This window comes from Sphaeramia orbicularis, chromosome 8, assembly GCF_902148855.1.
Source record: "Sphaeramia orbicularis chromosome 8, fSphaOr1.1, whole genome shotgun sequence".
Lineage (NCBI taxonomy): Eukaryota > Metazoa > Chordata > Actinopteri > Kurtiformes > Apogonidae > Sphaeramia > Sphaeramia orbicularis.
The window spans coordinates 11,902,352-11,928,782 of record NC_043964.1 but is presented as its reverse complement, the minus strand read 5'-3'; the positions used below and the strand labels follow the sequence as shown (position 1 = coordinate 11,928,782).

Genomic DNA, 26,431 nt, shown 5'->3' with positions numbered 1-26,431 from the left:
AAAATAAAGTCATAAAATATCAAGATAAAACCCATCATTTTATGAGAATAAAGTCGAACACAAAAAGAGTCGTAATTTTACGCGAATAAAGTTGTAAAATATTTAGGTAAAACCCGTAATTTTATGACAATAAAGTGTAATACAAAAAGAGTCATAATTTTATGAGAATAAATCATAAAATATTCAGATAAAACCTGTAATTTTATGAGAATAAAGCTGAATATTAAAAGAGTCATAATTTATGAGACTAAAGTCGAATGCAAAAAAGTCACAATTTTACGAGAATAAAGTCATAAAATATTGAGACAAAACCCATAATTTTGAGAGTAAGGTCGAATACAAAAAGAGTCATAATTTTAAGAGAATAAAGTCATAAAATATTGACATACAACCCGTAATTTTATCATAATGAAGTCGAATACAAAAAGTCATAACTTTAAGAGAATAAAGTTGTAATATTTCAAGAATTATGCTGTGTTCCAGGTAGGTTTTTGAGCCCATAAGCCGTTGTGACTTATGACTTCCTTCAAACCACAATGTTCCAGCGAAAATAATTTAATGAAAAAATTTTTGTACTTTTACAATATGAAAGTTGTAATATTTTGAAATTTACAATCGTGTGATAAAAAGTCATAATTTAGAAATTGTAAACCTTAAGGAAGTTAAGTCATTTGCTCTAAATCTGTTCAGTTCATACAATGAAACAAACTCAAACATGTGCAAACTCACTTCAAAGTCCTTAGACTAATGCCAATGTGTTGACGGTGGGCGGGGCTAGTAGACTCAGTATTTGGCCTTTGTGCGTAAACCCTAAATCAAAGTAGAACCTCACAAAATGTTCCAAGTTCTTCATTATGCAACGACTGGGTACGACTTTATTCTGGGTAAATTATGATATGTTCCCAGCCTGTTTTTAAATTACAACATTATTCTTGTAATATTATGGCTTTATTCTCCAAATATGATGACATTATTCTCATAATATTACGACTTTATTCTCGTAAAATTATGACTCTTTTTTTATTTGACTTAACCCATAAAAACCCAAACATCCACCGGTGACCAAAATCATTCACTGATATAAAACGTTAAATACCTGTTGATCCATTAATCCTATCAATACATGTAAATAATTGGTGTAAAATACAGTTTGTCGTCTTTTCATGGTCATCAGATATGACCTATTTGGACGTTCAGATGCTCTGTAGTTACCATGGCAACACTTCTACAACATTAACTCACTCGTAAAACTCATGGTGTTGGATCAGTGACAGTGGATGGAGACACTTATTTTAAATTCAGTTAGTGATATATTTTGCAGAAAAAAAAAAAAACAATCTCTTTCGTCAGTTTTTTCGGTTTTGGATATAAAAACCCTTAACTTTACTCTGTGCTTTAACCCCTTTAGCCCTATCAGCCCGCCGGCGGGCCTAAAAAATTATATTAATATTCATCTACTATAAAAATATAATAAATCAGGACAATGGATGTTTTTTTTCAACTTTTGCTCAAAGTTTAGACCCTGATGTTAATAAAAGTACATCAAAAGTGTATTTTAGTGCAAACTTTAATGTTCAAACATGATTTTTAATCTTTGTGGGGTGAAATATACGCTATTAAAAATCTCTGACACGAACAATTAATTTATGCATATCATCGTCAATCCAGCCGAAAAACAAACAGGCGAGGATAAAAAATTCTAATTTCTCTTTTAGTTTGTTACAGTTTACTCAGGCATAGTAATAGATACAATATTTTAGACAATGGGAATAGATTCTGTGAGGTCTGTAAATGTCCATAGACACCAAGAACATCTACATGAACCTTATTATTGTGAAGTAATTCTTCATTTACTTTGGGTATGTCTTTTTAGGCGTTTTTCCCCTGAAAATATGGTCAGGGTTTAACTTAATGAACATCTACATAATCACTACATTAAATATAGGAAAATACCTGATTTCCATTTAAAAATGCAAAATACAGAGCATAATATTACAGTAAATGGTGATAAATCACTCAAGGAAGGTAAACAAAAGAGAAAACTTAATTTGGGGACTGCCACAAAAGCAGCACTGGGTCTTTATGGGTTAATTCTCATAAAATTACTGGTTTTATTGCGTTATTTAATGGCTTTATTCCCATTGTGACAAGTGTTTTTATTTTTTTTTTATGTGGCCGTCTTAATACGCTGTCGTACTTAATGAAGGTGCTTATGCAGAATAATTTGTACAGGACAAAATAATTTCTGCATTTCCCAGTCAAATGTCACTGTGCCGACCATCTGTGCTGTTTTCTCAACAGTATAAGATTGTTTCTGCAGTAACACACGCTCACAGCTCATTAAGACAAGAATATGTTTATTTCATCAGCTCGTTCTTGACGTACTGCCAGTGTTTTAGGCTGATGATACACAGTAATGATAAATAAAGTGAGACCAAACCTTGACCAAGATCAGACACACACACATGGTGTTATGGCAACAAAAGGTTATTGAATAGCGACAGACAACAAAAAAAGTCACTTATTATTATTATTTTTTTTTAAAATCTTTTTTGATATATTAACATATAAATGCACTCGGAGATTTAATGAACTCTACATGATAACTGCAATATTCACTACTGAAAAAAAAAAAAAAAAAAAAAAAGTCACCAGGAGAAAAAGCAAAAAACAAAACAAACAAAAAAGACAACAGCCACAAGGAAAAAACAAAATAAAAACTGATTTTTTTTTTTTTTTTTTTTTTTATCAGAGAACCATAGTTTTTTATATTTCACACATACCTCTTATTTGCATATTTAGTCTATCCTGTTTTATTTATTTAATCAAATTTAATTTTGGATGTAAATCTTGAATGACAAATAAAGTCTGTCTATGTCTATGATCAGTGAATTAATTTTAGGAAAGTACTTGATTTTCACATATGGAAAATATGGGCATTTATACCTAGAACTACCAGTGAGTCTAAGGTAGCTTCAATTTAGCTTAGAAATTAGCAAATTAGCTCTTTGCTTCAAAATTGCGTCAAATTTACCCAGTGTTGTTTATCTATTTTGTGTTCCTCTGTTTGAGTAAAATGTTGAAACTATTTAAAATTGGTAGAGATACATTCCCTGTCAATACGGCCAAGAAAAAGCCATATGAAAAATATGGGCAGTTATACCTAGAACTACCAGTGCGTCTAATTTAGCTTCAACTTAGCTTAGCATTTAGCAAATTAGCTCTTAGCTTTAAAATTGGTTCACATTTACCCACTGTTTTTCTGTTTTGTGTTCCGCTGTTTTCAAATAATGTTGAAGCGATTTAAAATTGTGCAGAGATACATTCCATATCAATACAAGACAAATGCATGTGAAAAATATGAGCATTTACACCTAGAACCACCACTCAGGCTAATTTATGATTTTTACACCATTTACAATGAACAGTTAATTTTTTTTTTTTTTTTTTTTTTTTTTTTTACACAACAGCATAGGTTTGTTTGTGATTTGATATGTTAAGTTGTTTATTACAGTAGACAATGGAAAAACAAATGTTTGAATACTATCATAATACTGTCGTTTTAGTCTGATTTACATTAACCCTCCGGTATCCCGTCCAGCAAGGCCTTTACTAAGCACCAAGTGTGCCTTTTTGGCACACTTGTGGAATAATGTAAAAAAAAATTTCATACAGTTTGTTTTTAATTCTTTTACACTTTTTTCTATTTCGTCAACTTGAGCTGTAAATAAAAATACCAAATACTCAATAATTGTCACATTTTTCAACCATTTAAATGTCGTGTTTGTAATGTAAACAAACCATTTTTTTGGATGCAAAAAACATAAAAAATTATTTATTTTTTTTCAATATACTACAGAAAAAGTGGATCACATGTTATTTGATTTTTGCAGCCTGGCATATGTCAATGATTAACTCCAACATCGGTTAATTTGCATGATTATTTTTGGCGCTAGGTCAAATGTACAAAAAATACTAGCATCTGTCACCAAGTGTGCGTAAAATGCACACCTATAAATCAAACTATTAAATATTATGTATTGATTTATTTTTCTGCTCTAATTTGATTTTATTTTTGTAAATCCAGGTCAGCCCAAATCATACAAATCAAAAGGAAGAAACAGTGCGTTTTAGGCACACTTGGGAGACAGATGCTAGTCTTGTAATTTTCTTTTGTTTACAATGTGCACATTTTAGTTGGTGGCCAGAATTTTAAAGATCATGCAAAAATGAAAATCTGTTGAATTCTAACCTTATTTAAATTGTGAAAAATAATATGAAGTTTTTTAAAACGAAGTGAAAAGTGTGCCTAAAATGCGCACCCGGATACCGGAGGGTTAATATCTATGAAAAGCAATTAGTGTATAAATATATAAGTATAAATATCTTTATGTCAAATGATCAAAACACAGATGATGAGTAAACAAACCTATGATATGATTTGAGAATCTAATGTAATGTTATGTCATGTCATGAAATGTAATGTAATGCAATCTAATCTAATCTAATCTAATCTAATCTAATCTAATCTAATCTAATCTAATCATGTTATAACCCGTTGTGGTTTTGAGATGAACTCCGGAGTCCTGTTTGCATCTGTGGTTGATTCCAAGACAAGACTGATCTTAAATTCTACGACACTACTACACAAATGAAAGCTGCTAAACTTTTTATTAACAGTGTAATCTGTATCCAGACATGTTATCAGGATAAAAAACAGTCCAATCTTGCCTTTGTGGTTACACCAAATGTGTTTGTTGTCTTATCATCATTGAAATCTCTGTTCTCTGCTGCAAAACCTTCGACTAATTCTGTAAGTGAATTATTTACAAAAGCTGCGACGTTAGATAGTATCTTATCAGGCTCCGCAGAAAAAGGAAGGCATTGTTTAATGCCTGCTTTTCTTATTATGCTCAGCTTTACAATGGGCCAGTATTAGGTGCTCTTTGCAAATGCATTATTTATATTAGAACCATCCAGAACAGTCACCGCATTTCTTCAGGGTCCAGGGATGTAGATCTAAATTTCATCAGGTCGACGAATCTTTGATATGTGAGTAAAGTGGCAGATGTGGGTCAGACAGGAATAACAGTGTTACAGATGGGCCTGATGTTTAAGAATAATTTTAAATAATGACTCTATGACGCAAAACCTCGGTAAAAACACAGAAAAAAATTGAAGGAAAATCATCATAACATGGCAAACAACAGTGAAAACAAAGAACGACAAGGAATACGGTGTAAAAAAACAGAACAAAAACAGCCCAAACCATCTATTTTTATAGCGAGTCTATCTCAATAGTCACTTTTCTTTTGGACATCTGCTCAAAACTTTACCGATATTTACTAAATGTCAAAAAAACAGAAGTGCGTAATGTTGATTTTTTCATTTAATCACAAATGTGATGATTTGTTTATTTATTATCGCGAGATGACATGAGAAGTCATTCCATAAACATGTCAACGAACGTAAACATCATGTTGATTTACAGATATATTCATTATTATTATTATATATTACCTCTCTATCTCGTACTAAATTAAAAAATGTTTCAGTTTCCTGGTGTGCCCACACATACTGCACCATGTGTTTTTAAAACTCTTCTTCTTCTCTGTTGTAACGTCCGTCAACATCTGTGTTTTTTTTTATTTTTTTTATTTTTTTATTTTTATTCACGTGACTGTAGTTGTGGAAAAAGGTTTTTCCATTGCAGTTTTGTGTGATATATCATCTCTTGCCAGTGCAAAAACTTCAAATCGAAAAAGGAGAGTTTTGGCAAAATTGTCGTTTTTCCATTAGGCAAATTTTTAGGCAATGGCTACTGCCACAGTACTGTGGCACAAAATATGGGTTTGTCTATTGCCACAGACCAATCAAATATTAGCATTTGTACTAGAGCCAATCATGGATACTGTTCCATGAAGTCTCGTTTGCCTCTTGTTTTTTTTTTTTTTTTTTTTTAATTCATTTTCCTCTTGTTGCCACAGTACTGTGGTGATATATGGAGTATACTTTAGTTCATTCTTTTGTGTATTTTGCTACAACGCTACTGTGGGAACTGATGGAAGAAATGAGAAATTGGTGATAGTATATAGTATAGAATAGGAATTATTGTTCTGAATACTCTATATGTTATTTTATGGTGTTCTATGCTGCGGAGGCTGGAGAAGGTGGGCGGAGCTACATGTTAGATGCGGCAGTGTGCTGTGTGACTTCAGTTCTGTGTCAGTTCAGTGTATTGAGTGCTGTGCTCCGAATTCTGCACTCTGAACGTTGTCCCAGTGGCTGATTTATATCAATGTCGGATTTACCTATCCCCCCCCCCCCCCCCCCCCCCCGTTTGAAAATCTTCGAAAACCTGTTTGAAAACAAGTCGACATATTCGCTATATGATTGCCTTGGTACTTTTTCAGGATGTAAGTTACCAGTCTAGACATGATAACGCGGGCACTGATTAGCTCTGTGGTAATAGACAAACCAGTATTTCATACCATAGTACTGTGTCTGTAGCCACTTTGAAATTTTTATGCATAAGTTGTATTGTGCAATTTGAGGGTCAATGGAAAAGTGACTACTCACTGCTGTGTGCTTTACCCCCCATTACACAGGTGGTGGGGGGTGCACTGAGCATGCTCAGATGCCTCTGGAAAGAACAAGGTCTGTTCTATCAGCACGTTTTGAAATTTTTCCTATTGAGTCAACGGTTGAATTTTTATGAATATTCAAAATAACTCATACATTCAGAAGGCAACAGGGGCTAAAGGGTTAACTTGTGTTTTCTTTCCTACCTGGCTGCAGTGTGGTCTAAATGGTCATGGTTGTAATGCGATAACAACTCTGGTTAAGCCAAAAAGTCACCGTCACTGCTAACAGATGATAATATCAGTGCAGACAGATCGGTCTACTTTACAGATTACAGCGTCTCTGAATAAAAGCAGCTCCGATAGCGATAAAAACCTGACAGACGGAGTAAAAGGAGTAAGGTTTAGTAAAGGATGTGAATATAAATGTGCCTCTTCCGTATGGCTGTATGTTTACAGATAAGATGTGTTCTGCTGATGATATGTGTTGCCGTCTTCAGCTCTCCACAGACCCTCAGCAGGTCTGTGGAGAGCCTGAATCATACTCCACAGCAGCGGCAGTGTGGAAGTGTGTGATGAATATTGGATGTTTTTAGTTTCTGACAACCTGGGCCCGGAACAGAGGAGTGCACCGATAATGGCAGCTCTTTACAGGAGACGGTGAAATGAGCTTTGACAGCAGAGAGATGTAGAGCAGAGGTTAAGAGATGTGAGTCAACACGCAACGCTTTACGTGTCGATTCCAGACAGGTACAACAGCAGGAAAAGTAGATTAACCCTTTAACCCCTGACATGTCTGTGGTGAGCGTTCTGAGGGTATGATTTATTTTAAATAGTCATAAAAATTCAACCGTTTGCTCAATAGGAAGAATTTCAAAACGTGCTGATAGAATAGACCATATCGAGTTAAAACTTGCAATTTTAAGAGAATAAAGTCATAAAAATACTGAGATAAAACCCATAATTTTATGAGAATAAAGTCATAAAATATCGAGATAAAACTCATAATTTTATGACAGTAAAGTCAAATACAAAAAGAGTCATAATTTATAAGAATAAAGTTATAAAATGTTTGACACCTGTGAAATAGACCTTCTTCTTTCCATAGTGCACCCCCCCACACCACCACCACCTGTGTAATGGTGTGGGGGGGGGGGGGGGGGGCACACACACAAAGTGCTGTGAGTGAGACCGACTCGCTATAAAAATAGACGGTTTTGACATTTGTTTTTTTTTTTTTTTTACACCGTTTTCCTCGCCGTTTTTTGTTTTAGCTATTGTTTCCCATGTTGTGACGATTTTCCTTCATTTTTTTACTGTGTTTTTTACAGAGTTTGCCAGCATGTCCATGTGGGCCCCAGAAGGGTTACATTTGGGCTGCATATAAGGGTCCCATTTGGGTTTGTCCGCAGTTTCCATGGTGACCCCACATGTGTTTGCCCATATCAGAATCAGAATCAGAGATCTGAATCTTTCATGTCATTTGCACTACTTCACAAGTTATTTGCAGTACTTAAATTCTATGTTTTACAAATATTGTAGTTTGCAATACTTTTTTATTTTTTAATGTAAACAACTGTGTCTTTTACTGATATTTACCTCCGCTAGGAGGTATTGTGATCGCTTTGCTTTGTGTGTTTGTGTGCGTGCATGTGCATGTGCAAGATAACTCAAAAAGTTACGGACGGATTTTCATGAAATTTTCAGGAAATGTTGATACTGGCACCAGGAAGAAATGATTAAATTTTGGTGGTGATCGGGGGTGGGGGGCCCCACTGATCGGCCTTGGTGGAGGTCTGCGCTCTCTGAGTGCTTTTCTTGTTGTTGTTGTTTTATTGATATTTGTTGTCTGTAAATTCTTGCACTGAACCTGAGAGCTTTACCTCAGTTTCGTTGTACTTGGTAAAATGACAATAAAGAGATTCTGATTCTGATTCTGATATGGGCAAACACATGTGGGGCCACCATGGAAACTGCGAGTTTTCAATTTTGCAATTGACTTTGCGTTGGCGCTTTGTATACTGCTGTACAGACTACTGAGTGTGTGTACCTGTCCAGGCAAGTGAGAGTCCACCCCCACAAGTCTCTGTCTCTCTGTCTTTCTCTCTCTCTCTCTCTCTCTCTCTCTCTCTGTCTCTCTCTTTCTCTCTGCCTCTCTCTGTGTCTCTCTGTCTCTCTCTCTTTCTCTGTCTCTCTCTCTTTCTCTGTCTCTCTCTGTCTCTCTCTTTCTCTCTGCCTCTCTCTTTCTCTCTCTCTCTCTCTGTGTCTCTCTGTCTCTCTCTCTTTCTCTCTCTGTGTCTCTCTGTCTCTCTCTCTCTTTCTCTCTCTCTCTCTGTGTCTCTCTGTCTCTCTCTCTTTCTCTCTCTCTCTCCCTCTCTCTCTCTCTTTCTCTCTGCCTCTCCCTTTCTCTCTCTCGCTCTCTGTGTCTCTCTCTCTCTCTCTCTTTCTCTCTCTCTCTCTTGTGTCTCTCTGTTCTCCTCTCTCTCTCTATGTCTCCTCCTCTCTCTCTCTCTCTTCGTGTCTCTCGCCTCTCTCTCTGCTCTGTCTCTCTCTCTGTGGTGTCTCTCTCTCTCCCTTTCTCTCTCTCTTTCTCTCTCTCTGTCTTTCTCTCTCTCTCTCTCTGTGGTCTGTCTCTCTCTCTCTTCTTTCTCTCTTTTCCTCTGTCTCTCTGTGTTTCTCTCCTCCTCTGTCTTCTCTCTCTTTTCTCTCTGTGTCGCTCTCTTCTCATCGCTGTTCTTTCTCTCTCTCAAATCTCAGTGAGGGACGCAGATACAGAAGCAGCTTTAAACTCCACACACATCAGACTCTTTCAGGAGTCCACCACTTTTCCAACATGACTTGGCCTGCCATATTTCCAAACCCGCACCCACCTGTACCCGCGTACATTAGACCTGCAACTCGACCTGACCCATGATTAAACTCATTGTTTACACAGTAACTCACTTTTAAGTTCCCGCAGGTATGCTGTTGTCATTAAGTGTTGGTTTTGTTGTCCGTTCTGCACGGTGTTAACATGATATTTTCATTTAACCACAGATCTTGGTACAGGGCACGAATTAGCACCCCTGCTAACTGTTTTATATCCTGTTATCCAGGCTAAATAAATGGAGACTGCCTCTGCATGAATCACTGTGTCCTGGGTTTATGCACCAACAACAACTAAACAACACAGGGAATAAACTGGTCATATATGGACCGAACTGTGTGCTACCTGTACGGTTGCACCCCTAGTTTTGACTGTGTAACTGCTTTTAGGAGTTCAACCAGGTATCAAAACGCAGAAAAAAAGAACCCCAAAACAAAAACTACTGGGCCAAAATTTAAATATTAGTTGTTGTTCAGTGTGTTTTAGTTCTCAGTTCATGTTCAACATCCTACACTGTAAAAAAAAAAGAAGATAAATAAATAAAAAAAAACGGTAATATTCCGGCAGCAGGGGTGCTGAAAAAATACTGTTAAATAACGAAAAATAACCATTTCATAAAAATATGGTAATTTTCCATAATTGAAACACAGTTTTTTGCCCTAACTTTACATAAGATTTTGCATAATTTTTTGACTTTTTAATGTTTGATAAAGAATATTTACATGTATTAAAACAATCAAATTATCTATCTATCTATCTATCTATCTATCTATCTATCTATCTATCTATCTATCTATCTATCTATCTATCTATCTATCTATCTATCTATCTATCTATCTAAATATCTAAATATCTAAATAAATAAATACATAAATAAATAATTTTCAGTGACACTAAGTTGTACAATCCACTGATAAAAACTGAATTTGGACAGTTTATCAGTGCTTATACATGTTATACATTCACAAAAATACATTTATTTAACATTTTTGTTGTGAAACCTCCCATAATTACACAAAATATTTGTCAATTAACAAACAAGTCTTGTTAAACTTACAGAACAAATACTTCTTTTATGGCTAATTGTCAGTAATTTTGTCTTGTTTTATTATTCTTTTTACAGTATTAAATTTTAAATCAACAGTTTAATCTCATAAATAGAAAATAAATATTTGTGAAATTACGATACATTTGCAAATGTATTTTAACTGTATTTTTCTGTGGAAAAAAAAATTCTTTAAAAAAAATGGAAATTTTATAGTTATTCACTGTTATAGTTTTTTTTTTATGTTATTTTATGCTTTACATGTAAAATCACAGTCTATTTTGTCATTTCATCGATATTTTCCTGTGTCTTAAAAATACAGGAAAAATCTGTGAAATAAACGGTAAAAATTCTGTTAAATTACATATATTTTTTACAGTGTAAATCTCTTATTGATGTACATTCCGAGTGCCTTATTTAGCAAAAACCTGTCAAACTTCAATTCCTTTTTTTGTCTTTTTCTGTTATTCCACCCTGTTTTGACCCTAAAACACACAGTAAAACAAAACCGCTGAAGAAAAGGAACACAAACACACACTCACAGCAGCTTTTATGAACCTGAAACAGATGCAATAATGTCTCAGGGGTTAAAGGATTAAAGGAAATGTAAAGACGGCGTATAAAGCACAGATGGTTAAGTTTAGGGTTTGCGAGTAGGCAGTAAATGGTCCTTAAAGGAATGGGCGTGCAAGATGTTGTGTGTGAGTGTGTGTGCATGTTTATATTTGTTTGCTCATCTGTTTTACTGCCTAATTAGTCTGTGTTTGCTGATTACATTACCTGCATTACATACGCGGCTAAAGGTTTCTAACAGGCGTGTTTGTGCAGGATGACATCGCTGCAGCTGCGAGGAGGCGGTCTTATTGTATCGTACCGTACGCAGCATCAAAGACTCATATTTGATCATAAATGGGAACGTTTAAGGTAATTTACACAGGCGTTTTATGTCTTTGAAATGCAATCTTGGTTTTAACAGGGAGGAGGTTAAATGGTTAATGGAGTTTCAGCCTGAGGGTTTTACTTTGATTCCTAACTTGCATTTTTAATTTAATCAAAGCACTACAATCAAAGACGAACACTTATAACAACAATAATTTCCACACTTTTACACTTTATTTCAGGTTTCAAGCAGGTGTAAGTATACTAGAGAGGAACAGAAGAAGCAGAAGAGCAAATGATTAACAGATTTAACCCTTAAACAGCCGCCGGTGACTGAAAGCACTGATCTAAAATGTGTAGTAACTGTTCAATACATTGAAATAATTCAGGTAAAATCTAGTTTCTTCAGTATCAGATGTGACACGATGTTCAGAAGATCTGTAGTGAATGTTAACCATTAAAACCCATGTAGTTTGACAAATTTACATTTACGTTTACATTTATGCATTTGGCAGATGTTTTTTTCCAAAGCGACTTACAGGGGAAAACCAAAATTTAAATAAATAAATAAATAAATCAAAGAAAATTAAATTAAATACAAGAATAGATTAAAGACATAAAGCAGCTATACAATTAAAAACAGTATCATACTGAAGATTAAAAAGCAAAAATTATAGGCTAAAAATACAAGAATAGATTAAGAAGACATAAAAACAGCTGTACAATTAAAACTGTGAAAGAAAAAAAAAAAGACCAATAACAGCGGTTGTAGACGCTTGTTTTTATGTTCAGTTAATGACATATTTTACTGAAAATGTCACTTTTTCCTTCAGTTTTCTCTGTTTTGATATAATAACTAGCGCCGTCAAACAATTAAAATTTTTAATCAGATTAATCACAGGGTTGCTGTAGATTAATTTCGATTAATCACGATTAAATATCAGTCATTTTTAATCTATATTAATCACGTTTCATTTTGCGCAAGCAAACAGACTCAAGAAAAAAGGGAATATATATGCACTTAACATGTTTATTAAACACCTTCAACAGTTTCAACAAAACAACTGTAAACAACTGTTCCATCTTGTTTTTTTTTTGTCTTCATATTTCCATCCAAAGCTCCAACGTGCTGTTTAGTGTCTTCCATCTTTATTGGTTGGTTCTACTGCCTGTCACTACTGGATCAACTACTTATTTGCGCATGCGTGATGGTAACTCTACTTGGACAAACTGACCGAAATGCTTTGCCAGAGACGTTCAGAGTCATTCTGTGCTGCAGATGGGTTAATTGCATTAAAATTTTTAATCAGATTAATCATGATGATAGATTAATCCGTGTGAACGTGTTAATTTTGACAGCCCTAATATGAGCCTATGAATTTACTCTGAATATATACAGGATAAGAAATTTAAATACAAGAGAGTATGTGATTTTCAGTGAAAAATGTGGAAATCACTGCAAAAATACTTCAATTATAACTCTATTGATCCTTCACTTGTAGCTTGTAGTATTTAATTTGACCTTTACCAAAAATATTTTAACCCATAAAGACCTAAACATCCACTAGCGTCCAAAAGCATCTACAGATCTAAACTGTTTAATACCTATTGATCCACTCATCCTATCAATACATGTAAATAATTGGTGTAAAATACAGTTTGTCGTTTTATCATGGTCATCAGATATGACCCATTTGGACGTTCAGAGGCTCCGTAGTTACCATGGATACACTGTCATCTTCTACAACATTGATTCACCAGTAAAACCCATGGAGTTGGATCAATGACAGTGGATAAATGAACAACAATAAACCATGAAATAATCAATAATGTGAAAAAATCAACAAAAAAAATGTACTAAAAAAAGAATAAAATAAGCAACATAGCAAGATGAAGAAGAACAAAATGAACAAAAGCAACGAAGGAAAATTACAAATTAATAAATTGCATGCCAAAAAGAAAATGAATGAAAACTTGAAACATTGATTCAGTGGTAAAACCCATGGAGTTTAATCAATGACAGTGGATGGACACACTTGGTTTATGTTCAGTTAATGATAGATTTGACCGAAAAAGTCCCTTTTTCTTCAGTTTTCTCTGTTTCTATTATAATAATCCTCAACTTTAATCTGAGCTTTTATGAACATCTGTCATTAAATACTGGAAAACACTTGATTTTGATGGAAAAAACACAAAATACAGAAGATAATATAACAGTCTACAGCACTGATTCACCAGTAAAACCCATGAAGTTTAATCAATGACAGTGGATGAACACACTTGGTTTATGTTCAGTTATTGATGTATTTTACTGAAAAAGTCACTTTTTCTGTTTTTGATACAATAACCCTCAATTTTACTTTGGTGTTTTAATGAACATCTACATGATCAGTGAATTAAATAGAGGAAAATACATGATTTTCACTGAAAAAAATGCAAAATACAGAGGATAATATTGTAATAAATGGTGATAAATCATTTAAGACAGGTTAAATCTAGAGAAAAAAAAATAATTTGGGAACTGCTGCAAAATTACCACTGAGTCTTTATGGGTTAATTTACTTAATTTACTTTTAATTTTAAAAATTTTACCCTTTCATGCAGTATATTTTTAATTTGCACATATTTTTTTGATTGCACACTATTTTATATTTTATGGGTTTTTTTTTTTTTTTATATCTGTCTGGGTTTTATTGTGTTGTTATTTAGATGTAAGTGCACTGTCGCTGGCATCTGCAATTTTGTTGCACAACTGGTGTAATAACAATAAAGCCTATTGTATTGTATTGTATTGTAAGTCACTTTTTCTTCAGTTTTCTTTGTTTCTGATTTAATAACCCTCAACTTTAATTTGAGCTTCAGTGAACATCTACATGATTAGTAAATTAAACACAGGAAAATACCTGATTTTCACTAAAAAATCCAAAACACAAAGCATAATATTAGAGTAAATGGTGATAAATCGCGTAAGAAAAGTGAAATATAGAGAAAAAACTATTATGGAATTGCCACAAAAGTAGCACTGGGTCTTTATGGGTTAAAGAAAACTGCACTGTATAGGGTTGTGCTAACCCGGACTACACAAATTAAATCATTTTTTTTTAAGTATTTGTATAAATTTTCATGTTTTCTTGTAATCTGTTTTATGTTTTAGGCACTAATGTAGGATTATTTTGTTTGTTTTTTTGCATATTCAAAATAAACTGAACTGAACTGAACCTACCAAAGTATTTAACTCCTATTTGTAGCAAGACCAGCTTCAAAAAATAAATTATTCAGAAAAAAATCAGCTTAGGCTACATATGATCATCATGATGTTAAAGCCATTTTATTGAACTTGTATCACTCTAGTATCAGTTATGTGTTGAAGTTGTTGATTGGCTTGTTTCGATGTGATACCAAATCTTACATTAGGATATTTCTTGTTGGGTATTATGAATAATAAATTGTCTGAAAGTCTTCTTGTTATATTAAATGATGTTTTTAGAGCTGTCACTGCACTAACACTAACAGGGATCCCAAGTAAATAATTAAGTAAATCTCGAACACTTTATGAGAATCTCCTGACTATGTAGGTTTTAGTGACATAACGGTTTGATGATTAACATTCTTGACCTATATTACATATCGTTAGCCAATTACCTAAGTCATACACTATGTAGACAAAAGTATTGGGACATGTTGAATCCAGGTGTTTCTTTTTAAACAGGGGTCTGGGATACAAAACAATAATGAAATGTCAGAATATAGTTTTATATTGAGATAAATATCAAATTGATGATTAATATTGATGTTTTTATCTTAAATCAGCATGAACAGGACATTTTATGAGCTGTAGACATGGTGTGTCCCAAAAATTTGAGTAGTTTATAAGGTTATAGAGTTTATAAACATCTATATTTCCTTAAAGTTTAATGTGAAAATTTTCTTCCAAAGTGAGATGTGAAGAAAATAGATGGTTAGTTGTGGAAGAAAATTGCTATTTACAGTCAGAGCATGAAAAATATTTTAGAAATGTATTGGAAGAACAATTAAAATCATAGTCATGGATAAAAAAAAAAAAAAAAAAAAAAAAAAAATCAAGGTTGACAGAAATTAAGTAAAAACCATCTGAGGCATTTTGGAAGCAAAGATAACAATTTAAACCAAATTAACAAATGCAATGATATTTATCCTAATATAAAACTATAGAATATCATATTTGATATTTAGAATATCATGCATTGCATTGGTTAGTTTTGGTTTAAATTGTTATCTTTGTTTCCAAAATGCCTCAGAGATGGATTTTACTTAATTTCTCTCAACACTGATTTTTTTTTCTTATCCATTACTATGATTTTAAATGTTCTATCTCAAAATTTCTAGAAAATCTTTCATGCTCTGACTGTAAATAATAATTTTCTACCTCAACTAACCATCGACTTTCTTCACACCTCACTGAGGAAGAAAAATCTCCCATTAAACTTTTAGGAAATTTTAATATTTGTAGACAATATAACTTTATAAATTACTAAAAATATTAGGACACATCATATCTACAGCTGTGAGATGTCCCGTTCATGCTGATTTGAGATAAAAACATCAATATTAACCCATAAAAACCCAAACATCCACCAGCAACCAAAATCATTCCACCAAATCACTGTTATAAAATGGTAAATAATCGTCGATCCATTAATTCTATCAATCCATGTAAATAATTGGTGTAAAATACAATTTGTCATCTTTTCATGGTCATCAGATACGACCCATTTAGATGTTCAGAGGCTCCGTAGTTACCATAGAAACACTGTCATCTTCTACAACATTGATTCACCAGTAAAATCCATGGAGTTCAATAAATGACAGTGGATGGAGACATTTATTTTATGTTTAGTGAACACATTTTGCAGAAAAAATAACCATTTTCTTTAGTTTTCTCTGTTTTGGATATAATAATTTTCAACTTTAATCTGAGCTTTAATGAACATCTACATAATCAGTTACATTAAATATAGGAAAATACCTGATTTTCACTTAAAAATGAAAAATACAGTGTGTAATATTAGAGTAAATGGGGAAAAATTATTTCAGAAAGGTTTAAAATAGAGGAAAAAAATAATTTGAGAACTGTCACAAAAACAGCACAGGGTCTTTACGGGCTAATAATTAATATGATATTTATCCCAATATAAAACTATATTATAACATTTGTCATTATTGTTTTGTATCCCAGACCCCTGTTAGAATATTATTACATTGGTTAGTTTGGTTTAAATTGTTATCTTTGTTTCCAAAATGCCTCAAAGATGGTTTTTACTTAATTTCTCTCAACATTGATTTTTTTCTTATCCATTCTTATGATTTTAATCGTTCTTTCTCTAAATTTCTAGAATATCTTTCGAGATCTGACTGTAAATAATACTTTTGTACCACAACTAACCATCTACTTTCTTCACATCTCACTGAGGAAGAAAAAACTCCTATTAAACTTTAAGGAAATATTAACATTCATAGATATAACAACAACAATCATGCTGATTTGAGATAGAAACATCAATATTAACCCATAAAGACCCAAACATCCACTGGCAACCAAAATCATTCACTGTTATAAAAAGGTAAATACCTGTTGATCCACTAATTCTATCAATACATGTAAATAATTGGTTAAATAAACAGTTTGTCATCTTTTCATGGTCATCAGATATGACTCATTTGGACGTTCAGAGGCTCTGTAGTTACCATGGAAACACTGTCGTCTTCTACAACATTGATTCACCATTAAAACCCATGGAGTTCAATGGAGACACTTATTTTATTTTTAGTTAACAACACATTCTGCAGCAAAAAATAACCATTTTCTTGAGTTTTCTCTGTTTTGGATATAATAACCCTCAACTTTAACCCTTTCATGCATGAATTATGAGAACCTCAGTCAAAATTTTTGTCCTGAGTGTTTTTATTCCTCTTTTTAAATCAAATATATTTACTAATTTTTCTGGTGTGAAGGAAAATATACAATATTTGTTCAATTGAAGACAACATTTTTCAATACAGAAAACAAACATCAGACTCCCAACAACCAAAACAAAACAAAACAAGACAGAAAAAAGAAAAAAAAAATCCTCTTTAGACATGAAAACAACAATGCGACTGAAATTTTTTTTTATGAACCTATTTTTCCATGAAGCTACAAAAATATCAACTCAGCTGGACACCATGCGTTTAATTTTTGAAGCAAAGAAACATGCATTTAAAACCCATCATCAGAAAGTGATATACTGTGTGAAAACTGAAATATAGTTGTAGTTATTTTTTTATTTGATTTTAATATTTTTTAATGCTTTTATTAATTTTTATTGCACTTCTAATCTTCTGTACAGCACTTTGGTCCACTGTGGTTGTTTTAAAGTGCTTTATAAATAAAGTTGGATTGGATTGGAAATAAAAACATTTTTAATGCAGTTAATCTGATTTTTTCTCACATTTTAACATACTCTAATACTAGTTATTACTCACTTCAAGGAGATAATATGCAAAAATAAACCCTTTTTGATTACGAAAACTGTTAATTACAGTCTAATAACAACTAACAACTGATTTTCACTAAAATATGGTCAAGTTTATCAAGAACAGCAAAGTTACGGTAATGATATGAATTACAGTGTATGAGATGGTGCATAAGCGTCTAATGTGTTGGCTGGTATGGAACTAAAACAATAAAACTCATGAAAATACAAGAGAACAGCTGTAGAATAGATGTCCACTGTAGTGACCGCTATGCATGAAAGGGTTCATCTGAGCTTTAATGGACATCTACATAATCAGTTGCATGAAATATAGGAAAATACCTGATTTTCACTTAAAAATTAAAAATACAGAGCGTAATATTAGAGTAAATGGTGACAAATTACTTCAGAAAGGTTTAAAATAGAGAAAAAAAATCATTTGAGAACTGTCACAAAACAGCACTGGGTCTTTATATGTTAATAATGAATATGATATTTGTCCCAAAATAAAATTCTATTATGACATTTGTTATTGTTTTGTATCCCAGACCCCTGTTAGAAAATAAACATCTGAATTCAACGTGTCCCAATATTTTTGTCCACATAGAGGATGACTTATTATGCTATGAGGCTAACAAATCGCTGCTTTCCCTTGTTCGTGCTGGTGTCCACATGCTCATTTCTTGTTTGCGCTCTTCCACAGATTCTCATGAACGGCTAAAGATGTGGATGCTTTCCAGTGCATGTCAGTGACTTAGAGGCAGGATATGATATTTTACAGTTTATAAACTCCATGTGCAAGCGTACAGACATGGGAAATGATAACACCGCGGGGCTTGGCTGCCTAATTAGTCGACTGAAAACAAAGTGGGCCGGAAGCATTCTGGGGACGTACGTTGAAGCATCCACGCAGTAACTCATGCACGTCCTGATTTGTGTCTGCAGATAACAGCTGACTGTGTGCAGCCCATTCATTCATAACTGGGGTCAGTTGTAACAAGTGAACCCGTAGATCTTCATGAGGAAATAAAAGACACAGGGGGACTACTTATCCCGCCAGCGACCAAAAGCATCCACTAATCTAACACGTTCAATAGGTTTCCGACCACTAATCCTATTAATACTTTTTAATAAGTCAAGTAAATTACTGTTTCTCAGCTTTTTGTGGTCATCAGATGTGACATTTGGACGTTTAGAGGATCTATAGTGAACATGGAAAGACTGTCATCTTCAGCTTCAACATTGACTCACCAATAAAACCCATGTAGTTTGATAAATAACAGTAGTCACAAAGACTTTTTTTTTTTTTTTTTTAACTTTCTGTTAATATGGAGTTGTACTAAAAATATATATTCTGATTTATAGTTTTTGAGTCATTGACTTAACACATTGTGCATACTGATACAGTGGGTATGGTTACATGATGTTTTTTAAATCTGATTTATTTTTCCAGGCAGATGAGATAGATGAAGTTGTGCTGAAAAACAAAGATACCGCACATGGGTATAATAAACGTTTCTTTATGTAGTATATAAAGGCAAAATCAAAAGTACTCAACAATGGCCAAAATAGGCTCAGATCCATGAGGGTTAAATCATTTATCACCATTTATTACAATATTATCCTCTGTATTTTGCTTTTTTTCAGTGAAAATCATGTATTTTCCTATATTTCATTCTGATCATGTAGATGTTCATTAAAACACCAGAGTAAAGTTGAGGGTTATTGTGTCAAAATCAGAAAATACTGCAGAAAAAGTGACTTTTTCAGTCAAATCTATCACTAACTGAAACATAAAACAAGTGTGTCCACTGTCATTGATCCAACTCCATGGGTTTTACTGGTGAATCAATGTTGTAGATGATGACGGTGTTTCCATGGTGACTACGGCGCCTCTGAACATTCAAAAGGGTCATATGTGATGACCATGAAAAGACAAATAACTGTATTTTACACCAATTATTTACATGTATTGATAGAATTAGTGGATCAACAGGTATTAAACATTTTACATCAGTACGTGATTTTTTTTAATATATGCATTTCTTGAATTTTTTTTTCTTGCCACTTATGGGTAAGGAACCAAATCTGGTAAATTCAATAACTTTAATTTTCTACATAATAATAAAAAATGTGGGACAATTTCACAAAAAATGAGAAAGTCTTGTTAGATCCTCTGAGTATTTTAATGAGTGCCCTACACTGTAAAAAAACAAAAACAAACAGACAAAAAAAAAAAAAACAGTAATATTCCCGCAGCAGGGGTGCCGAAAGAATATTAGAAAATAATGGAAAATAACCATCTCATAAAAATATGGTAATTTTCCATAATTAAAATACAGTATTTTGCCCTAACTTTACATGAGATTTTTTTTTTTTTTTTTAACTTTTTAATGAATATTTGAAATATGAAAGAATATTTACATGTATTAAAATATTCAGATTACCTATGTGTATATATATATATATATATATATATATATATACATACAATTTCAATGAGACTAAGTTGTACAATCCACTGATAAAAACTATTTTTACAGTTTCAGTGCTTATACATGTTATACATTCACAAAAATGCATTTATTCAACACTTTTGTTGAAATTACACAAGATATTTGTCAATTAACAAACAAGTCTTGTTAAACTTACAGGACAAATACTTCTTTTACAGTTAACTGTCAGTAATTTTATTTCTTTTTAAAAAAAATGGAAATTTTATGGTTATTCACAGTTAGTTTTTTCATGTTATTTTACATTTAATGTGTAAAATCACAGTCAGTTTTTGTCATTTCATTGATATTTGCCTGTATCTTCAAAATACAGGAAAAATGTGTAAAATAAACAGTGAAAATTCTGTTAAATTACAGATTTTTTTTTACAGTGTATAAAGGCTTGCACATTAAGTATCTCAGTTGCTGAAAATAGCTTCACGTGGACTTTTACATCTCATAAAAATGAAACACAACGAGGCAACTTTTAGCGTCTTTTAACAAACAAGCCCCTGCAGTAAACAACAACAACGATGACAAACACAGAAGCAGGTGAACAGCTGGTCACAATTAACGACACACAAAAACACACAAACTGCACAAATGAGATACCTCTGGCAAAACAAAACGATTCGCATTACAGCACTTCAGGCTACGTTTACATAACGACGAGTTTAAGCATCGACTTGAAGAGTGTGTGTGTTTGCGAATGTATATGGGGGTGTTTGAAAAAAAAAAAAAAACAGAGCGTAATGTGTGTATAACTGAGAAGATGAAGCAGCGGATAAAATGTTTGGCTTTTCTGCCAAGCAGGAGTAAGGGATTGAGCTCATTTAGATTAAGGATGATACAGATGCTAACAGGGGGAAATGGACTGAGATAACACAGATGAGGAATACGAGCGATAAAGCAGAAGAAGAAGAAGAAGAGGAGGAGGGGTGGGGGATGTGAAGGGAAAGACAAATCACCTCAGTTTGTTATGTTTGTAAGGTTATGTGTGGGCAAAGAAGGAGGAAAATCAATGAAGTCCAAACATTTGGCTGCAGGTCTGACACAGCGGACTCATTCTTCTAATTACCTCCAGGAAGTCATGTGTTCAGACAGGTTTAAAAGAGAAGTATACGAGGAAATGCACCTGGAGATAGTATGAATTAAAGATAAGTTATCTGTTATTTTATTTACTTTCATTTCTAAGTTATTGAAAATAAAAGAACATAGATAGTTTCTGTTCCTTTGGTTTAGGGATGTTATGTTTTTTCTTAAATTGTATGTAATGCCTCATATGACAAAATATGAATGGAGTTTAACGACCAGTAAGTTACAGCAAAATGTAGATGAACTACATGTAGTTTAAGTCTCCCCAACACTGAAAATAACATTAATTATGACGATATTTACATTTCCAAATTATCCTTTAACAATAAATCGTGAATAACCTGAAGAAATATGAACAACCTGAAATGTCTAAAAGAAAATTAAGTGCAGTTTTAACAAAATTCTGTCTGTTTCTAAACGTTTTGTCCCTTTGTAAATCTGATCTGTAATTAATGCACATGTATAAATGATAAGTTGAGGCGTAATATTATTAAAATTGCACTTATTTTTCCAAAGAAATTTCAGTTTTTTTCCGGTTAATCACATCTTTTTTGTTTGGACAGTTTGTAAATGTAAATATTTTCATAATTTAATGTTATTTTTTTTTACACTAAAAATTGGAGTTGTCCTTATTTATTTACTTATTTACTATATTTGGTTATGAATCTAACACTTAAAGTAAGGAAGGGGCGGGACTAGATAAGCCTTTGCTTCTTTTTATCCCTTCTCAAACTGTGTTTATGTACATTTAGGTTAAATGTAATATAATATTGTTATATTATAATATAATGTATAAATGTAATATTTAATATAGAGTTATAGCAATGTCCAAGCATGAAAGAATTTAAAAAAGAGGTACAAAGACACAATTTTTCTTGGGGGGCTTGGGGATCACTGTGTGATATAAAGATGTACAAGTATGTGGTATGTGTTGTATGTATATGTATGCATAGGTGTGTATGTGTGTGTGTATATATGTAGGTGTATATGTGCGTGTATGGATCTGTGTATGAATATGTATTTACATATATGTGTTATTGTATTATGTGTTTATGTAAATCATATTATATTTGTTCATAATAATATAAAGCCAGAAACCTAATTATTTACTAGTAAGTATCAGTCGTGTTATGGCATAGTGTATAGATATGATTAGACGAGGAAGGTTATTATTGTTATTAATTATATAAGGAGAAGGGGTGGGAGTTTATAAGTTGTACTTCTTCTCACTCCTTTTCGAATATGTATTATATGCCTTATGTTTAAGTGTTTTGTTTATTTATTTTCTTCTGTTTGACATTCATGTTTGAAATCAGTCAATCAATCAATCAATCAATCAAGCAATCAATCAAAATGTATAATATTTTGTTACTTTTTCTGTGATTAATGACCATTGATGGGTGCATATGTAATTGACCTCTTGCTTTTATTGTTTTTTTTAGTTCTTTTTTTTTTTTTTTTTTTACTTCAAAGTTTGAAACAAATAAACTAAATAAAAAATACATAAAAAAAGAAAGAAAAAAAAGAAGATGAAAAAAAATAAGAAAAAAATAAAATAAAATAAATAAATAAATAAATAAAAAATACATAAATACTTAGATGTTATTATGTTATTACTTTGATGGTCTGGCCCACTTGATATCAGATTGGCTGAATGTGGAACCTGAAAGAAAATGAGTTTGACTTGCCTGATGTAAAGCAATGCCTCAGTGGAGCGTGATATGAAAATACATAAAATATCTATAACCCCAAATCAGAAAAAAAGCTGAATGTTGAATAAAAACTGAAAACTGTCTGGTACCTGTCAGTGGCTGAACAATAAAACCTCCTATCTGAAAAATGCACTTTATTAAGAAAAGAAAAATAAAAGGCTTTTCCTTTACAGAATTCAATTTGGTAACAAAACCTAAAGAAAAATACACTGTTTTTGGACTATATTATTTTGTACAAACAGCATTCTTAGTATCAGTACCAACCACTACCTGCTCCATCTTCTTCCTCATCCATGTTTTTCCAATGTGTTCATGATGTACAGTAGTTCTGCATTGAAATGTTCTTCTTAAAGGCAGCAACTATTGATCCAAAATTTCTGTGTACTTTTCATCTGTAATGGTGCATCACAGTGACCTTTACAAAGGTGCCGAAACAACCTCGGACCATGATGAACCCTTCTGTTTATTCTGAAAATGACAAAATTATGATTTAAAGCATGTATTGGCAGAAAATGACCTCTGCTTAAAGTCAGACCTTGAATGAAAAATACATCAGAGAAGGGATGCAAATGCTGCATGTGGACAATCCTTAATTAATACCCGTGTCTAATTAGTGTTAAAATAATAATAATAATGATAATAATAATAATAATAATAATAATAATAATAATAATAATAATAATAATAATAATAATAATAATAATAAACTTTATTTGTATAGCACCTTTCATACAGAAATTGTAGCCCAAAGTGCTTCACATTGATTGAAAAAAATACAATATTAAAATACATTAAGATTTGATTAGAAATACAATAAAATAAAAATAAATATTAAAACAGCGCACATTAAAATATTTGATTATGCATAGAATTTTTGAAGTGCAAGAAATAAGATGAAATTTGAAATACAATAAAATAAAAAATAAAAACAGAAATACAATAAAATAAAATAAAAATAAAAACCGCACATTCCTGGTTCCTGAATTGTGACCCCATTTTTATCTCCTTTCAAAGGCTAATGAGAATAAAAATGTTTTTAATTTGTTTTTAAATATATTCAGTGAACTGGCTTCTCTAATGTCTTTTGGAATTGTATTCCATAACTTTGGTGCATAGTTAGTAAAGGCTGCGTCCCCCATTTTCTTTGTAATATTTCTGGGAGTCGCTAGTAACCCTGCGTTTGATGACCTCTGTTCTAGTTTGTACATAATTGATCAGTGAGTTTGCAATGTATTGGTCCGGTTCCATTTAGAGCTTTATACGTGAGGAGTAGTATCTTAAAATCAATTCTGTAGGTTACCGGTAGCCAGTGCAGGGAAACCAACACTGGAGTAATGTGCTCTCTCTTCTTGGTTTTGGTTAATAACCTAGCTGCAGAGTTCTGAATCAGCTGAAGTCTGTCTGTGCTGCTTTTTGGGAGACCTGTAAGGAGTGCATTACAGTAGTCCAGTCTGCTGGAGATAAAAGCATGGACCAGTTTTTCAGCATCCTTTCGATTTATAACCGGCATTACTTTGGCTATGTTTCTGAGGTGGAAGAATGACGTTTTAGTGACATTCTTTATGTGGGACTTAAAGTTTAAGTCTGAGTCTATAATGACTCCCAGACTTGTCACTTCTGGTTTGAAACCACTTGAGTACAATGACACAGCTTGCAGTTCATGTGTGTTTTAACAGACACCAAGAGAAAATGTTACTTTAATGCAGAGTTTCTCAAACTGTGGGGCGGGCCCCCCCAGGGAAGGCACGAAGACTTGCCGGGGGGGGCATGGGATCAGTCCTGGGTGTTTTTTTTTTTCCTTCAGGTTAGCACATATAGCAGGTAGAACTAATGTTTTAGCGTTGGAGCACCCTGGGCTCATTTAAGGGATGCACAACAAACAAATCTACTGCCATGGTGATCTGACACTAGACTAGACAAAGAGTTTAGGTTCGGAGAATGGACAAGGATTTGACTGCAGTGTTTGTTTTTGCATAGTTTATACAGTTTGCACTTTAACCCTTTCATGCATAGTGGTCACTACAGTGGACAGCTATTTAAAGGTGTTGTTCTCTTGTATATTTATGGATTTTGTTGGTTTAGTTCCATATCAGCTAACACAGTGGACACTTATGCATCATCCCATACACTGTAATTCACACCATTACTGTAAATTTGCTGTTCTAGATAAACCTGATCTGCAGAAACATGTTTGAGTGTAAAACATTTGTAATTGTTATTAGACTGTAATTAACTTTTTTTTTTTTTTTTTTTAACAAAAAGGTTATTTTATTTTATTTTTTTTGGCAAATTATCTCCATGCAGGTACAGGGTTGGACAAAATAATGGAAACACCTTCACCTCAAGATGATAATGCCCCAATCCATACAGCTAGAATTGTTAAAGAATGGCATGAGGAACATTCTAATGAAGTTGAGCATCTCGTATGGCCGGCACAGTCCCCAGACCTCAACATTATTGAGCATTTATGGTCAGTTTTAGAGATTCAAGTAAGACGTCGATTTCCACCGCCATCGTCTCTAAAAGAGTTGGAGGGTATTCTAACTGAAGAATGGCCTAAAATTCCTTTGGAAACAATTCACAAGTTGTATGAATCAATACCTCGGAGAACTGAAGCTGTAATTGCCGCAAAAGGCGGACCTACATCATATTAAATTATATTTTGTTGATTTTTTAAGGTGTTTCCATTATTTTGTCCAACCCCTGTATGTTGAAATGTGAGAAAACATCAGATTAGCAGTATTAATGTTTTTATTTCGTATTTTTTATGCAGTATATCAGTAAAAACATGTTTCTTTGCTTCTAAAATTAAAAGCATGGTGTACAGCTGAGTGGATATTTTTGTAACGCCCTGAAAAATAGGTTCATAAAAAATTCAATCACATTGTTTCTTTGTCATGCCTAAAAAGGAATTAAAAAAAAAAAAAAAAGGGAAAAAAAAATCTTGATTAAGCTTCTCATAATTAATGCATGAAAGGGTTAATGCTCTGAGATGTGCAATGTAAATGGACTCATTGCAGCCACTGATATTGCTACCAAAATTACTTTGTTGTTCTAAAAAAAAGTTGCTTTATTGTCATAGTTGTAAGATAATTGCACATTTCCTATTTTTATTTGGAAAAATATTGCCTCAGGGAGCAGTCTGGTTGAGTTTATGTGAATTGTTCAAGCAAAAATCTAAGTTATTTTTAATTTGCACAACAAATTATTCAAGGAAAAGTAAAACATATTTTTATGATATTGATGTTTCTTTCAATAAAAGTTGTAATG

General features: G+C 32.8%; 1 protein-coding gene and 1 long non-coding RNA gene across 2 annotated transcripts in view; one reads left to right on the top strand and one right to left on the bottom strand.

The window, feature by feature from the left end:
* Positions 1-26,431, top strand: part of gcgra (glucagon receptor a) — a 169,266-nt gene that overhangs the window by 41,190 nt on the left and 101,645 nt on the right. The window lies entirely within an intron of this gene.
* On the bottom strand, positions 15,694-16,840 carry LOC115424267 (uncharacterized). Its single transcript, XR_003936070.1, has 2 exons — positions 16,784-16,840; positions 15,694-15,776 (listed from the first exon to the last, which is right to left on the bottom strand). It is a non-coding gene; the product is annotated as an uncharacterized LOC115424267 (long non-coding RNA).